Source organism: Bos javanicus, chromosome 6 (assembly GCF_032452875.1).
Source record: "Bos javanicus breed banteng chromosome 6, ARS-OSU_banteng_1.0, whole genome shotgun sequence".
In the NCBI taxonomy this organism is placed as follows: domain Eukaryota; kingdom Metazoa; phylum Chordata; class Mammalia; order Artiodactyla; family Bovidae; genus Bos; species Bos javanicus.
In genome coordinates this window covers 85,954,263-85,972,135 of record NC_083873.1, presented here as the reverse complement: position 1 = coordinate 85,972,135, position 17,873 = coordinate 85,954,263, and the positions used below count along the sequence as shown (strand labels likewise).

General features: G+C 36.0%; 1 protein-coding gene and 1 long non-coding RNA gene across 3 annotated transcripts in view; one reads left to right on the top strand and one right to left on the bottom strand.

Annotated features, from left to right (window-relative positions):
* LOC133249654 (serine/arginine repetitive matrix protein 2-like) overlaps positions 1–17,873 on the top strand; it is a 215,312-nt gene that overhangs the window by 131,581 nt on the left and 65,858 nt on the right. The gene's annotated exons all lie outside the window — the stretch shown is intronic.
* On the bottom strand, positions 1,307–11,205 carry LOC133249657 (uncharacterized). The gene is made up of 3 exons (XR_009737044.1): positions 11,070–11,205; positions 9,824–9,893; positions 1,307–8,810 (listed from the first exon to the last, which is right to left on the bottom strand). It is a non-coding gene; the product is annotated as an uncharacterized LOC133249657 (long non-coding RNA).

Genomic DNA, 17,873 nt, shown 5'->3' with positions numbered 1-17,873 from the left:
AGACATGACTTAGAGACTGAACAACAACAGCCAAACTACTCACGTGGTACCTATCTAGGCTGACACCTTTGTGAGTTGCTGATTTATTGCCAAAATGTAAAATATGACTTAGTGTTCCTAGATAGTATCCTTTTTCCCCTTTCTTTTTTCCTTCTTATCACAATTCTCATTTTTCCTTTGTTCACTGAAAACAGTCTCCCTCATTTACATGCAAATAAATAAATGTCTCAAAGTTGTTCTTTGACTTCATAATAATTTTTAGAGCTATATATTTATTCTGGCTTTGGTTTTTGGTTATATGAATTTATTGGTGCTAAAACTATGAATTCCAGTATAATTTTTCCTTTGGGAAATATAGTTTCTATTATGATCATCAGCTTCACAATGTGGTTTCAGAGAACACTGTTGCTGACAGTTAAAAATAATTGATGAGTCAACATGGCTTAAATGACCTCTTTAGTCTACCAATTTCATAAAATAATTTCTCATTTGTTTTTTAAATTAATTTTTACTGGAATATAGTTGATTTACAATGTTGTGTTAGTTTCTTCTGTACAGCAAAGTGAATCTGTTAAAGAAATATATCTTTTTAAGATTCTGTTTCCATATAGGTCATTAGAGTTTTGAGTATACTTCTCTGTGTTATATATTAGGTTCTTATTAGTTGCTTATTTTATATATAGCAGTGTGAATTTGTCAAGTATATACATAATTTTAATGACTTATGATTATCAGATCAGATCAGATCAGATCAGTCGCTCAGTCGTGTCTGACTCTTTGTGACCCCATGAATCGCAGCACGCCAGGCCTCCCTGTCCATCACCAACTCCCGGAGTTCACTCAGACTCACGTCCATCGAGTCAGTGATGCCACCCAGCCATCTCATCCTCTGTCGTCCCCTTCTCCTCCTGCCCCCAATCCCTCCCGGCATCAGAGTCTTTTCCAATGAGTCAACTCTTCGCATGTGGATATTCCACAGGCTTTTATCCATATATTAGTTAATAGATTACTTTCAGTTTATCATTATTTTTAATAATTTGGAGATGATAATATTATTCATGAAGCTTTTTCCTTGTTTTCCTTACTTCTTTTATTTATTAGTATTAAGTAATTATATTTTTCACTTATTGATATTCCATTTTTTCAGTCTACCTTTGTTCTTATTATTTATTAGTTTACAATGCTATTATGTAATTTTCTCTAGTTCTTTTGAAATGAAGTAATTCATGTTGAAATAACTGTGCATAAAAATAAATGAATTGTCTCTATCCAAAAATCTGAAACCTTTGGTTTATTCAAATAAACCCCATTTATTTTATCTAACATCACCTATAGAGGGAGCTCTGAGTCTGGTGATTTTCTCATGACTCTTCCGAGAAAGCAAAGAAAAGCATATTTAATATTTCAAAATGAGAATTTGAAAGCTAGCATTTCTGACCTCTAGCAGTGAGGATATATAATTTCTGAGAGGCTAGATAAGAGCAAGTGAGTCCACTTGTTTGAATTCTAAGGCAAAGATGACAAAGTTAGATAAAATTTTGCTTCAAATATTTTAGTTATTCATCCCTGCTATTTAAAAAATGCACTTCATTTATTTACAAATTATGCACATTTTTTATTTTAAACATAATACATACACCAAAAATGTGGCACAATGGGGAAATTTAAAAGATGGCATAGAAAGAGATCATAGATATGGTATTACATGCCTGGAGTCTATTAAAAAGGACCATTTCTGAAGACTGGTGTTTCCTGCAGAGCTAAAATGTTGGGGATCTCCTAAGTCCTAAGAATGAGTCAGTGATTCTTGATCTTATTGAGAAACTACTATAGATTAATCTTAATCTAATGAGAATATCAATAATATGTTCTCTCCTTCTTTCTTTTATTCTACCAGGGAAGAGGAAAGAAATTAACAATTAGGTGATTACTTGTGTATTAATTCTAAATAACAATTCTAAGTAATAATTCTAAATTGACACTTATTTGATAAGCACTTCCTTTTTATGTGTAATTTTCCCAATAATGAACATATCTTTATCTTGGAGCTGGAAGAATTGACAATAGAATATGATATATTGTAGGGCCAAGTGAGTACTTTACACAGCCTAGTCTACACTCTTCAGCTATTTTAAATTAGAAAAATTAACTCTTTTTGTTCTGTTAGAAATTCCATTTCTTTATTGTTTTAACCATTTCGCTCTTTTAGAAGTTAATTTGACAGCCATCTCATAAATTATGAAATTAGATTTTATGATTCAATTTGAATTATTGTTAGTTTTTAAATAAAAAAGTTTAATTCAAAGATATATTTCGTATTTCATGTATTTTTTAGAGGCACAAATCTTTTAGTCTCTATGTGTGCTCTATATAGGAACTTAAGCTTTCAAAATGTGTACTCAAATTGTGTGTTGACTATGTCATCTATTGTCCAGTGTTCACATACATGTATGCTTAAAAGGGCAAGATGTGTTTTTCATAATAATTCTACTGCATAAACTTTAACTAGATTGCTAGTTAAAGAGCAATAAACAACTTTTGCATTATATATTTATGTGTTATTGTCATGATATTAACCATTATTTTCCAGGTGAGTTTGTACAACTATAAAGAATTTTTAAGGTATATTGCTATTAATTAGTAATGCTGCTTTCATCCATTTCCCTAAGAATAACTGTTTATGCCTATTTTAGCTGTATTAATTTGCAGTCACCTAAGAAAAGTCATACATTGTTTCAGAGAACAATTTGACAGTACTGCAAAAATACATTTTTCTTAATTATATACTTATAGGATTTTCCCTTTTCTTTGTAGTAAAGGGAAAAAGAGCTGTTATTTTCAAACTAAGATTTTAGTCTTTTAAATCTATTTCAAATTAATTTTTGTGAATATTGTAAAACAAGGTGTTAGTCATTCTTTTTCATGTGTATATCCAGTTTTCCTATCACCATTTATTGAAGAGACTATTTTTTTTTCCTTGTTGTGTTTTCTTGGCAACTTTGTCAAAGATTAGTTGCCAAGTGAAGTAAGCTAGACAAAGACAAGTACTATATGGTATCATTTATATATTAAATCTAAAAAAAGAATAATTCAAACTCATAGAAACAGTGAGTAGAATGGTGATTGGCAGATGCTGGGGGTGGGGAGAAATGGGGAGATATTGGTCAAAATACATAAACTTTAAGTTATAAGATGAATACATTCTGAGGATCTAAAGTACAGTATACTACTAGGGCTAATTATACTTTATTGAATACTAGAAATTCTCTGAAAGAGTAAATCTTGAGTGTTCTCACCAAACAGAAAAAGTGACTGAGATGTTGGATGTATTAATTGACTTGATGTAATCATATTGCAAGGTGTTTCAAACTGTCACATTGAGCACTTTAAATATACACAGTTTTCTCAATTATACTTCAATAAAGCTGGAAAAAAGATCTTAGTCTTTTTCTATTCCTTCTACCCTATTTGGAATTCTTTTATTAATTTCTGGATTGTATAACTTTTTGATAAATCTGCTATAATCTTAACATGATACTAACAGAATTTTACCTCTTAATTTAACTTTGATTTCACTCCATGAGCTTGCAAAATAGTCTGATTTTTATTTTAAAATCCTTATTAATACTGTTTATTTATAGTTTTTTTCTTTTGAAAAAGTAATTGGTCATTTTTTGTTATATTTTATAATTAATTTTTAGTTTGTTGCAGTCTAGCAAGAGAGATTCCCAGTTGTAGAATCTTCATGTTTTTAACATTTGAGGTTGTATTTGTGGCCTAATCTATGATCTATTTTAGTAAACATGCAATGGGCACTTGAAATTATAACATGCTCTTAGGTTTTAGGACCCAAAGGTGTGTGATTTGTCTCAAAGAGAGAGAGGGGGGGAATGTGTATTGCTGATGCTGTTCAGTTGCTAAGTTGTGTCCAACTCTTTGCAACCCCATGAACTGCAGCACATCAGGCTCCCCTGTCCTCCACTATCTTCCAGAGTTTGCTTGAAATATGTCCATTGAGTCCGTGATGCTGTCTAACAATCTCATCGTCTTCCACCTCCTTATCCTCCTCCCAGCATCAGTGTCTTTTCCAATGAGTCAGCTCTTTGCATCAGGTAGCCAAAGTATTGGAGCCTCAGCTTTAGCACCAGTCGTTTGAATGAATATTCAGGGTTCATTTCCTTTAGGATTGACTAGTTTGATCTCCTTGCAGTCCAAGAGACTCTCAAGAGTCTTTTCCAGCACCACAATTAGAAAGCATCAATTCCTCGACTCTCAACCTTCTTCATGGTCCAACTCTCACATCCATTCAGGTGTGTGTGCATGAAAGTTGCTCAGTCATGTCTGACTCTTTGTGAACCCATGGACTATACAGTCCATGGAATTCTCTAGGCCAGAATACTGGAGTGGGTAGCTTTTCCCTTCTTCAGGGGATCTTCCCAACCCAGGGATAGAGCCCAGGTCTCTCTCCTGCATTGCAGGTGGACTCGTTACCAACTGAGCTATCAGGGAATCCATTCATGGCTACTGGAAAAACCATAGCTTTGACTGTGTGGACCTTTGTCAGAAAAGTGATGTCTCTGCTTTTTAATACATTGTCCAGGTTTGTTGTAATTTATCTCAAAGTACATTCTTCTTTCCTGCACACTGACTTTTAATCTTGCTTTGAGATATTGCTGTCCCATCAGTTATCCAAGCCAGAAAATAGCAAGCTACTTCTTGACCACTGCTACACCCTGTATAAATGATCAAGTCTTACTGGTATTGATTTCTTAATATCTCTCAAAATTGTTCCCTCAGTTAGGCTTTCACTAGCTCTCACCCTAATTCTAAATCATAGCTAAAGGAATTCCACTCTCCTTTTCAAAAACCTGAAGTACTTTCATTGCTAGTAGTGAGGATTACAAGTTTAAATGCCTAGAGAACCTAGATAACAGTGGGTATGTGAAGTCGGCCTGGTGGAGGCTGGCGGAATGAGGCGAGCATGCTTCATTCATGAGAACAAAGAGCAGCAGTTCCTTAGCACAGTTCAGCACTCAAATACTGTTGGGGATTAGATGAAGAGGGTACACCAGAATACAGTGCTTTTGTCATAAAGAAAGTTTTGCTACTAGATGAATGGATGAAAAAAAAGATAAAGCAATAAACATAAAGGAAGCTGAAAATGTGCATATTGACATTGATGTATGCCCTTCACTCTGACTTGAACTGTAGCCACAGCAGCTAGCTTGCTGACCACACTTCAAGTTGTTGTTGCTTAGTTGCTAAGACATGAATGACTCTTTTTTGACCCCAAGGACTGTAGCCCACCAGGCTACTCTGTCCATGGGATTTCCCAGGCAAGAATACTGGAGTGGGTTGCCATTTCCTTCTCCAGGGGATCTTCCTGAGCCAGGGATTGAACTCGTGTCTCCTGCATTGGCAGGCGAATTCCTTACCCCTGAGCCATCTGGAAAGCTACACTTCAAGTAGCACTGCTGTCAATGACAGTTATCACTCCAGACTGTGTATCCAAGCCACCAGACCTTTCGTATTTTGAAGAATAATCTGGATTTTTATATTTCTCCCATTTAAATTGTGTTTTACACACTGGCAAGCTAATTTAGTTATTTAAAGTGCTGTTCAAGTCTGAAAATTTGAGAAAGTTATCTAAAAAGTCCAGTTCAAATAACAGTTTTTAAATGAACACTTTTTCTTTTTCTCCCTTGATCACTATCCTGATTTCTCAGTTTATAAGGAAGCTCCTCTTCTATTTAGACTGTGCTATCACTAGTGACATATGTGGGCATTTTCCCCTCTTTACTGTGAGCTCTCTTTGACCACAATCATTGGGTCTTTTGTATTTTCTCATATCAAACAAATAATCTTTGTTTTTTTTCTTTTTTGATTCTTCACTCTTGTTATATCTATGCTATTGACTCCATATTGTAGAATGAAAGAAAGAATTTGTGGAGTGAAATGGAAATAATAAGTATAAGTGCAGCCTTACAGGTGAGTTATTGACTAGTAAGTATTAGATTGACAAGTTAGTCTCTTTCTTTTTCTTATTCTTGCTGGCGCATACACACATGCAGACATACAGGGCCTATAAAATTAAATCAGACTCCTGTTTTTTTCCTCAGAGGTTTTAAGGAAGTGTGATGGTCATGGAGAGAAGGAACAGGGGCAGGATTTCTCAGTTTATTTCCCCTTGAGTCCCAGTCTGTGCGTGGGTTCCAGTGATGGGGAGGGAGCCAGTCCCAAAGATACCAGTGACATTGTCCACACAAGACAGGGACTTGCTGGATTTAGGAAGCACATTTTTGCTCTTCCAGTGATTCATAACTCAGGAATAATTTAAATTGTCTTTTTCACATAAAACATGTTTACAGGCCTCTGGAACCCTCCTGACATTGCTGTTGTTCAGTTGCTAAGTCGTGTCTGCATGCATGGACTGCAGCATGCCAGGCCTGACATTTACCAGGGCCAAATATTCATTCAAGGGAAGAAGGCATGTTCAGTTCCTAGATTCTGTGAATAATATCTCTGCTTCTAGTTTTCACAGTTTTCCAGAAATAATCTATCTTATATAAAATATTCTTATTATTCCATAGGTAAACACCTTCCAGTGTTTATTTCCTCTCATAAGAATAAAATACACTAAAAAATGTTACCTTTTTATCCTTTTAGTTATCCTTCAGTACTTAAGGAATTAAGAGGATTTCAGGAATCTTACTCTTAGGACATTAAGGACTTTTTAGAGTGAAGTGAGAAGGACAAATTCCATTTCTATGTCAAGTGAAATTAATCATAATAAAGTGCAGTGACAGTTTTTCTTATGGTGCTTCAAATATGTGGCCTGATGTGTTCGTGATAGATAAAGAAGAAAGACTAAAAACTAAAATACAGTATGCTTAAATAATTGCTATATTTTCATGGCTAGGATTTTCAGTATTTTATCACATAATTTTGATTATTGGTTGGGGTACTTGATCAATATTCAAGGGCTATGTGTAGTAGTTATTACCTCAAGTTTCTGAGTAGTGTTATCAATTATAGGTTCAGGAGGGGGTGGCCCCTGGAGTTGAAGGAGTTACAGGGCCCATGGCATTAGTTTCTGGAATTGCAGTGGAATCTTCAGCAGACTCTGAGCCATATGCATAGTCAGGGGCTTCAATCTCATCTTCAGTGTAATAAAAATACTCTTCAGGAGTGGTGACATCCTTTTCAGGCAAAGTTGTACTGGTGGTGGTGATGGCACTGGGGAGAGCAGGAGTGAGAATGATAACAGGCAGAGTAGTGCCGAGGGTAGCAGTGTCCGCTCCTGGAGCAGCTGTTGTGGTTTTAAGAACCTCTGCAGTGGTTGCAGGGTTGGTCAGTATCGGTTGGACTCTTGGTGCTCACTATAGGGATTGTGGGGCCAGTCACAGTTACAGCAGTTTCTTGAATAGTTGTGCCAGTTTTAGCAGTAGTGGTTTCAATGACAGAAATGGTTTCATCAATGGCAGCAGCAGTAGTATCAGTTACAGCCATAGTTGTGTCACCTTCAAGGGTGGTTGTCTCTTGTCCAGTGGTGGGGCAGCAGCAGGCAGGGTGGTGATTTGAGATGTGGAGGTAGTGATAGTAGGTGAGAGGGTAGTGGTAAGGGCTTTTGTAGCAGGTGTAATTTGAGCCGCGCTGGTAGTAATATCATCAGCTCCTCTAGTGGCTGTCTTGGCGATGTTTGCAAAGGCAGTAGCCAGTGCTGTGTGTGATGCAGTAGCTGCTTCTATGGAAATCTCTGATAGCTGCTTTTTTCGTTGATGTGGACAAGGCTTTTGAGGTTTAGATGTCTGAGTCTGAAGTTTAGAGGAATGAGATTTTATTGGACAAGATGGTGGTGGATGAGGTTTTTGTACACGATGCTTACATATAAGTGGTAATGCTGGATACCCTGAAGACAGGTCAACAGAATGCAAAGGTCTTGTCTTCCTTCGTTTGTTTTTGGAAGGTAGATTCTGGCTTCCATCATAATTGCATCTTTGAGACTTTTTGTCAGTGGACTTAGTAATTCTTCTTGTAGTAGACCTGGAGCCTGTTAAGTTGTTCGGTGGAGTCCGCTTAGAAGCCACTCACCTCGTGTTACTCTCAGGAATTTTAGGGTTTGCACTTTTAGACTTAGGAACATGATGGCTCCTTATTGCACCTTGGGAAGCTGACGTCTGTCTAAGTACAGATTTAGCAGTGGGAGTCTTTTGTTTTGTTGTCTTTATAGTTGATTTCTGTGTAGCATTGGCAACTGAAGGCCTTTTCCCTGTATTGGGTGAAGGTGATGTCTGTTTGGGTGTAGACTTGGTAACTTTTGACTGTTTTGGTTTAGGCTTATCAATTTCCTTTCTTTTTATACCAGTCTCGGTGAAAGATGACTGTTTGGACTTAGACTTGTCTCCTAAGGTCAGTTTGAGTGTAGACTTGTGGATTAAATTCTGTTTTTCTGAAGTTGATTTTGACTGAGGCTGTTTTAGTACAGTGTTGTTAGTTAGAAATTGCTTTTTGGTAGAGGTAGACTTCTTTAGTGTATCTTGGAAAGGTAACGAGTGCTTGGATGTAGACTGGGAAGTCAGAGATTTTAAAAATGCAGATGCCAGAGATGAGTTTGATAAAACAGATGGAGATGCTCTTGGTCGAATTCCAGTAAGTGAAATATGGTTTGATGGCTATTTTAATGTCTGGGCTTCAGCTTGTTTTAATGCAGCTTGTACATGAGGGGGTTTTGTTTTTCCTGTTTGGGCAGGTGAATTAAGCCTTGATAGCTTTTGTTTTGACTGGTCATAAGTTTTAAGACTCTCACTTGACTGCAAATAAAAAATATACAAGTAAAGAATTAAATACATGGCATCAGGTCACGTTGAGTGTATTTAAAAATATTCACTAGTAAAAGTTTTAAAACAGCCATTAATTTTTTTTTCAGATTTGATTTACATTTTCTGAAAAAATTACTTTATGGAGCAGTTTTAGATTGATGGTGAATTGAGAGGAACATACAGAGTTCTCATATACTTCCTGCCTAGATATGCACGGTCTCTCCACTATTGTCAGGAATGGAACTACATTGACATATATTACTCAAAGTCTATAGTTTACATTAGACTTCACTTTTATACATTCCATAGGTTTTGACAAACATATAATTACATTTGTTTACCATGCATTCACCATCTTATAGAATTCTAGGCTTCACTACCCTAAAAATCCTGTTTTCTCCTTATTCATCCCTCCTAATCCCTGGCAAGCATTGATATTTTTTCTGGCTTTATAGTTTTGTTTTTTTTTGAATGTGATATAATTGGAATCAAACAATATATAGCCTTTTCAGATTAATTCCCTTCATCTAGTAGTATAAATTTAAGATTCCATCATGTTTTTTTCATGATTTAGTAACTCTCTTTTTTTTATGTGCAGAAAAAGATTCCACTACATGAATATACCATAGTTTATTTATTCAGTCACCACAAAAGGACAATTTGATTGCTTCCAGATTTTGGCAATTATGAATAGAATGTCTGGGTACATAAAAATCCATAAAAACATCTGGGTGCACACTTGTGTGTGAACATAAATTTCTGATATATATGTGTATGTGTAATATATATATATATATATATATGCTCATTGTATGAATATATAGAAAGAAATATAATAAAGTTCATGGTACATTTTTTAAAGGCAATACAGTATGAATTATCCTGGTTGCAAGAACATTGATGTCTCACTCTGAGATGTTTTTGTGGCATATAATTGATATGAACATCTTTATATTTTTCTAAATGAAAAGAAAATTACCTGTTGACCAGTATTGAAAACTTACCAAGAAGAATGTAGTAAGGTTCAAGATAATCATAGATAAGATAAGAGCATTCATGTTTTCTTTATGGACCCTAGCAAGAAATAATAATAAAGACAGTCAATACCTAATTGTGTAGTGATAACAGATTATTCAAATCCATATTTATTTTGTTAAATTATGATTTTAAGACCTCTCAGAGAGCAATACTTCACTAAATAATTTACTGGCTACTCAGAAGCTTTCTGCATTATTTATATATAATAATATAAGCATAATTATGTAAGTGCAACTAACACACATATATGTATAAATAAATGCATGCATAAATTATGCACAATAGATATAATATATATTATATTATATACCAGGGCTTTATATTATATACCAGGGCTTCCTTGGTGGCTCAGATGATAAAGAGTCTGCCTGCAAAGCAGAAGACCTGGGTTCAATTCCTGGGTCAGGAAGATCCCCTGGAGAAGGGAATGGCAATCCACTCCAATATTCTTGCCTGGAGAATTCCATGGACAGAGGAGCCTGGCCGGCTACAGTCCATGGGGTCTCAAAGAGTCGGACATGACTACAGCCCACCGGGCCCTCCGTCCATGGGATTTTCCAGGCAAGAGTACTGGAGTGGGGTGCCATTGCCTTCTCCGACATACAGACATATGAGCATAATTTAGAATCACTGGGGTTAACAGCTTAATAGTTTAACTATAAGAAGAAACTCATTATTAAAGCAAAAACTATTTTTAAAAAAGTTTTTAGGTTAAAAAAATTTAATTCACACTTTTAGAATGTTAAAGCCAATGCTTCCATAAAAGCCTGGGAGGGTCAAGACAAGTGGTGAAGTCTGCATCCCTTTGTCACCAGGAAGTATTCTAGGTGGACTGAAGCATTCCTAATATAGCATTTTTTTTTACTCAACAAAGACAAGTTCGCCTTGTGATTTTTTTTTTTCACTTAAGTTGCATTTTATTAAAAGCTGCTATTCAGCCATAGAACTTGAGTAATTCATAGAACTAAGCTTTGATTAAACTGCAGACAGTGGAAGTGAGTGGAATTCATCCACTTTCAGTGGGTATAATCAGTGACCATCAGCAGTTAGTTTAATTGTTTCAGAAATTCTCAATCTCAGTCTAAGAGAATCTCAATCTAAGTCAGCAGATAATTTCAATTATTAGTTTATCTATTACATTTATGTCCAAACTATGGAAAACTTGGAGCCAGAAAAGGAAAATCTATGTCCCAATCTTATCTGCACACATACCTTAGAAGGAGTTTCTCCTCTGGTTTCTGGTCAGGTTTTATCTTCTCTTAACCTCACTGATTCTTCTCTGGTAGTCATATCCAAAGGAAAACCAGTGAGAACCTTTTGAATAAATAAACCTTTTGTCCCTGAATGTCCCTCCTGCTTATTTTCTTTTGAGGATAGACTGAGAAAGCTTTAATAAGATTCCCTTTAGCAAGGGTTAATACTGATTAAAAGAAGTCAAGCCTATTGACAAAATCAGTTGTTTGTGTGTATTCTTCCATGGAAATATTACATTTTAGTTACATCTTTTCTTAGGAAAAAGAACGTAATTTTATTCCTTATAAAACTTTTATCATTTGTACTATGACTTGAAATGATTAGATAAAAATTTGTTGTTTCTGTGACATGAAGTACATCAAAGTTTTATTCTTTAGGGTTCTTGTCTTAACCATCCCAATAATGGTTATAGGTATTTTGTAATTAATTAATCAAAAGAATAACTTTTAAATATAGAAACTATATTGATGCCAAATATTAATTTTACAGGGGTGTTTAGGATTTTATTTTAATTTATTAATTAATCTATTAATTAACTTATTTTTGTCTGCACAAGGTTATTTTTAGGACTTTAATCTTGCCTTTAAGAGTTTCTGGATTTCTCAATATATTCTAATAAAATACACTCATAAAAAGAGTGCACTTGACCTGTTTTTGTTCATCAGTCTAAACTATTAGGTTTATGGCCTTTATTCCAGTAATATTAGCATCTGGCCACCACTGCAGTTTATCACATTAAGATTAGGAAAAGGATATGCCATCATTTCCTTTTTCTAAATAGTGTACTAGGGTTAAGATAATACAAAATATTGATACAACAATTTGGTTAGTATTCTGATGATATTCAGCTTTCTTTTCTTGAAAATTGAGATTAAATTATAAAAACATTCTCTCTTTACCCTTTTATATTGCTGTGATTGGTATTATGATTTTCAGTAATTTTCTTTTGAGTTTAAAATTGGCATTTGGTAGTTTGGTTTATGATCAATAATAAACTGCTAGGGTTAACATTTTCCCTCCTGGATTTTGGTAAAGAAAATTCTAGATTATTTAGTTCTATTAAATGGGTATTTTAATTTCAGTTATTAACAACTGTTTTATTTCTTTACTTACTCATTTGTTTAGCAAATGTCTTGTTGTTCAGTCGCTTAGTCGTGTCCAACCCTTTGCAACCCCATGAACTGCAGCACACCAGGCTTCCCTGTCCTTCACTATATCCTGAAGTTTGCTCAAACTCCTGTCCATTGAGTCTATGATGCCATCCAACTGTTTCATTCTCTGTCACCCCCTTCTCCTCCTGCCCTCAACCTTTCCCAGCATCAGGGTCTTTTCCAATGAGTCACTCTTTGCATTAGGTGGCCAAAGTATTGGAGCTTCACCTTTAGCATCAGACCTTCCAATGAGTATTCAAGGTTGATTTCCTCTAGGTATTCACTGGTTTAATCTTTCTGTCCAAGGGACTCTCAAGAGTTTTCTATAGCACCACAATTTGAAAGCATCAATTCTTTAGCACTCAGCCTTCTTTGTGGTCCAACTCTCTATTTGTGATTGACTACTGGAAAAATTTTGACTATATGGAACTTTGTCAGCTAAGTGATGTCTCTGCTTTTTAATATGCTGTCTAGGTTTGTCAAAGTTTTTAAAGAAATTTATCTATTTTTAAATGAAGGATAATTGCTACACAATTGTGTTGTTTTCTGCCAAACATCACATGGATCAGTCATAGGTGTACAAGGACAAGTGTCTTTTAATTTCACGGCTGCAGTCACCATCTGCAGTGATTTTGGAGCCCAAGAAAATAAAATGTATCACTGCTTCCACTTTTTCTCCATCTATTTGCCATGAAGTGATGGGCCCCAGATGCCATGATCTTAGCTTTTTAATTTTGAGTTTTAAGCCAGTTTTTCCACTCTCCTCTTTCACCTTCTTCAAGAGTTCTTTAATTGCTCTTCATTTTTTGCTGTTAGTGTGCACATCTGAGGTTGCTAATATTTCTCCAGGCAATCCTAATTCCAGCTTGTGAGCCTTCCAGCTCAGCATTTTTCATGATGTACTCTGCATATAAGTTAAATAAGTGGGGCAATAATATACAGCCTTGACGTACTCCTTTCCCAATTTTGAACCAGTTCATTGTTCCATGTCCGACTCTTAACTTGCTTCTAGTCCTGTGTACATGTTTCTCAGGAGTCTGGTAAGGTGGTCTGATATTCCCATCTCTTTTAGAATTTTCCAGAATTTGTTGTGATCCACACAGTTAAAGGCTTTAGTGTACTCAGTGACTTTATTTAGCTTCTATTATACAGTGTGGCTCAGCGGTAAAGAGTCTGCCTGTAATGCAGGAGCCACAGGAGCCGCAGATTCGATCCCTGGGTCAGGAAGATCTCCTGGAGGAGGGCATGGCAACCCACTTCAGTATTCTTGCCTGGAGAATCCCATGGACAGAGGAGCCTGGGGAGTTACAGTCCATAGGGTCACAAAGAGTAAGACATGACTGAAGTGACTAAGCACAGCACAGCACATACAACGTATTGGGGTTTCCCTGGTGGCTCAGATTGTATAGAATCTGCCTGCAATGCAGGAGACATGGATTCCATCCCTAGGTTGAGAAGATTCCCTGGAGAAGGTAATGGATACCTGCTCCAGTATTTTTGCCTGGAGAATTCCATGGACAGGAGGTCTGGTGGATTATAGTCCATGGGGTTGAAGAGTCAGACATGACTGAGTGACTGACACTTTTACTTCAAACAGTGTATTGGGTCTTACTTTAGAGAGACAGTGATGAGAGAACATAGTTACTGTGCTCATAGGGCTTACCTCCCAGCAGAAGAGCTGGACAGGCAGGTGAAACAGGGGAACTGGTATTGGGGAAGGGGAAAGGAACTGGTATGGAAAGGGTGCTGTGGTAGCACATGTGTGAAGCGTTTGGTATTAGAAGTTGGGGAAAGTTTTTCTTAAGGATGTGATATCTAAACCAAGGAGACCAATTTTGATAATGTGATATGAATTACCCAAAGGATTTCAGCAGCTTCAAGCAAGTGCTGGTGTTGGTGATAATGCAGCTAAAGCCATGAGGGTTTGTTTCTGAGTCATTGGGCTGAATGGTATGAGGCTCTAATAGGCCTAGAGGAAGTAGGAAGGTAGTAATAGTAAGATCATGAAATTTAACTTTACCTTGTGAATGTTCTTTATGGATAGGGGTTAAAATTTATTGAATGCCCAGTTAATGGAGGATATTATCATGAATGTCTTGGACTCAAGGTTGTGTGTTCTAGAGTCAGATAACAAAGTCTGATAGATTGAATTGCTAGAGTTCAAAACAAAACTCTACCATTTAGTGGATTTTTGTTCTTGGGCAAATTATTAATACTTAATCTCTCTGGGCCTCAGTTTCTTCATTTATATGTGAACATAATCATAGAGCCTCTTTAAGAGAGTTCTATGTGAAATAAAGTAAAACATGTAAAATCTTTTATAGAGAGCCTGACACATATATCAGTAAATCAAAAAATGTACTTTCCACCTTATTTATTACCCAGAGCCACACAGTTAAGCAAGCGATTTTGAGCAAAACTTTAATTCAGTTCTATCCAAATATAAAGCCTATAAATTTTCATTGTACGTTTAACTAAAGTGTGGCTCAGATGATAAAGAATCCACCTGCAATGCAGGAGACACAGGAGACTCAGGTTTGGTCACTGGATTGATAGGATCCCCTTGAGGAGGCTGTGGCAACCCACTCCAGTGTTTTGCCTGGAGAATCCCATGGACAGAGGAGTTTGGAAGGCTACAGTCCATAGGGTTGCAAAGAGTCCCGACAGGACTGAGCTACTAGCACTTCACTTTTCAACACTTTCATACAAAATGAGGATCAATAAGAAGCTATTTCAAGAGGTTACTAGTGAAGATTAAGAGGTTTATATGTGTGAGAACTTTTTATACATTTAAAAAAGTGGTAAATAAATTATTATTATATAACTTATAACTGTTTTGGAAGACCTGAGAACTTGAATAATAAGATGTTTTTCTATTTCTCACCAGACCATGAGGTCCTAGAGGTGGGGAGGAAGCATGCTATATTTACATAGTGGGCATTTGGCAAATAATTGATAAATGAATGACTATGTGTGACCCTCCAGATCTCATTTATTTTCCATGCTAAAGACATAATTTCTCATATAAACTACCTTTGCAGAAATGGACTTTACCTCTGAAAGTAATTTATCCAAACCCAAAATAACCAACTCACCAATGTATTTTCTTAAAATGGAAATTGTAGTTGAAGGATTTACTATGTCACAGGGAAGCCCCTATTAGTGTTAATTAAAAAAAAAAATCAGAATCTGAAAGTAGAGAGTTATTTTATTTGGTGAGAATGTTAAAGACTCTGAGCCTGGGAATTTGCTCTCAGGAATGATCTGGACTAAAATTGGCATTACTTTTGGGCACTTAATGCTAACTCTAGTGTTCTCATTCTCTCTCTTGGCTGCTCAAGAATCACTTTGTGGTCTTCTAGAGTTGAACACTATGGCTTAGTTCTCTGACCCCAATGATTTAGCCATAAATTTAGATTTTCCCCATATCATCCTGCAGAAGATGGTCTTAATGAGTGGACCACTTTGAGAATCAGAAGAAATTATGAGCTCTGCCTTCAATTAAATGTGTATTTCCAAATTCACACTAAATTTACCTTGGAATTTCAAAGTTTCAAATAACTCCTGAGGTGTATTCACAGACTCTTTCAACGTCCATTTATGATAAAAACTGTCCAGAAAGCAGGAATAGAAGGAACATACCTCAACATAATAAAAGCTATATATGACAAAACCACAGCAAACATTATCCTTAGTGGTGAAAAATCGAAAGCATTTCCCCTAAATTCAGGAACAAGACAAGGGTGCCCACTTTCACCATTACTATTCAACATAGTTTTGGAAGTTTTGGCCACAGCAATCAGAGCAGAAAAAGAAATAAAAGGAATCCAGATTGGAAAAGAAGTAAAACTCTCACTGTTTGCAGATGACATGATCCTCTACATAGAAAACCCTAAAGACTCCACCAGAAAATTACTAGAACTAATCAATGAATATAGTGAAGTTGCAGGGTATAAAATCAACACACAGAAATCCCTTGCATTCCTATACACTATTAATGAGAAAATAGAGAAATTAAGGAAACAATTCCATTCACCATTGCAATGAAAAGAATAAAATACTTAGGAATATATCTACCTAAAGAAACTAAAGACATATATATATGTAGAAAACTATAAAACACTGGTGAAAGAAATCAAAGAGGACACTAATAGATGGAGAAATATACCATGTTCATGGATCGGAAGAATCAATATAGTGAAAATGAGTATACTGCCCAAAGCAATCAATAGATTCAATGCAATCCCTATCAAGCTACCAACGGTATTTTTCACAGAGCTAGAACAAATAATTTCACAATTTGTATGGAAATACAAAAAAACCTTGAATAGTCAAAGCTATCTTGAGAAAGAAGAATGGAACTGGAGAAATCAACCTGCCTGACTTCAGGCTCTAATACAAAGCCATAGTTATCAAGACAGTATGGTACTGGCACAAAGACAGAAATATAGATCAATGGAACAAAATAGAAAATGCAGAGATAAATTCACGCACATATGGACACCTTATATTTGACAAAGGAGGCAAGAATATACAATGGAGAAAAGACAATCTCTTTAACAAGTGGTGCTGGGAAAACTGGTCAACCACTTGTAAAAGAATGAAACTAGAACACTTTCTAACACAAAAATAAACTCAAAATGGATTAAAGATCTCAATGTAAGACCAGAAACTATAAAACTCCTAGAGGAGAACATAGGCAAAACACTCTCCAATATAAATCTCTATGACCCACCTCCCAGAATATTGGAAATAAAAGCAAAAATAAACAAATGGGACCTAATTAAACTTAAAAGCTTCTGCACAACAAAGGAAACTATAAGCAAGGTGAAAAGACAGCCTTCAGAATGGGAGAAAATAATAGCAAATGAAGCAACTGACAAACAACTAATCTCAAAAATATACAAGCAACTCCTACAGCTCAACTCCAGAAAAATAAACGCCCCAATCAAAAAATGGGCCAAAGATCTAAATAGACATTTCTCCAAAGAAGACATACAGATGGCTAACAAACACATGAAAAGATGCTCAACATCATGCATTATCAGAGAAATGCAAATCAAAACCATAATGAGGTACCATTTCACGCCAGTCAAAATGGCTGCGATCCAAAAGTCCAGAAGCAATAAATGCTGGATAGGGTGTGGAGAAAAGGGAACCCTCTTACACTGTTGGTGGGAATGCAAACTAGTACAGCCAGTATGGAGAACAGTGTGGAGATTCCTTAAAAAACTGGAAATAGAACTGCCTTATGATCCAGCAATCCCACTGCTGGGCATACACACCCAGGAAACCAGAAGGGAAAGAGACACGTGTACCCCAATGTTCATCGCAGCACTGTTTATAATAGCCAGGACATGGAAGCAACCTAGATGTCCGTCAGCAGATGAATGGATAAGAAAGCAGTGGTACATATACACAATGGAGTATTATTCAGCCATTAAAAAGAATACATTTGAATGAGTTCTAATGAGGTGGATGAAACTGGAGCCTACTATACAGAGTGAAGTAAGCCAGAAAGAAAAACACCAATACAGTATACTAACGCATATATATGGAATTTAGAAAGATGGTAATGATAAGCCTATATGTGAGACAGCAAAAGAGACAC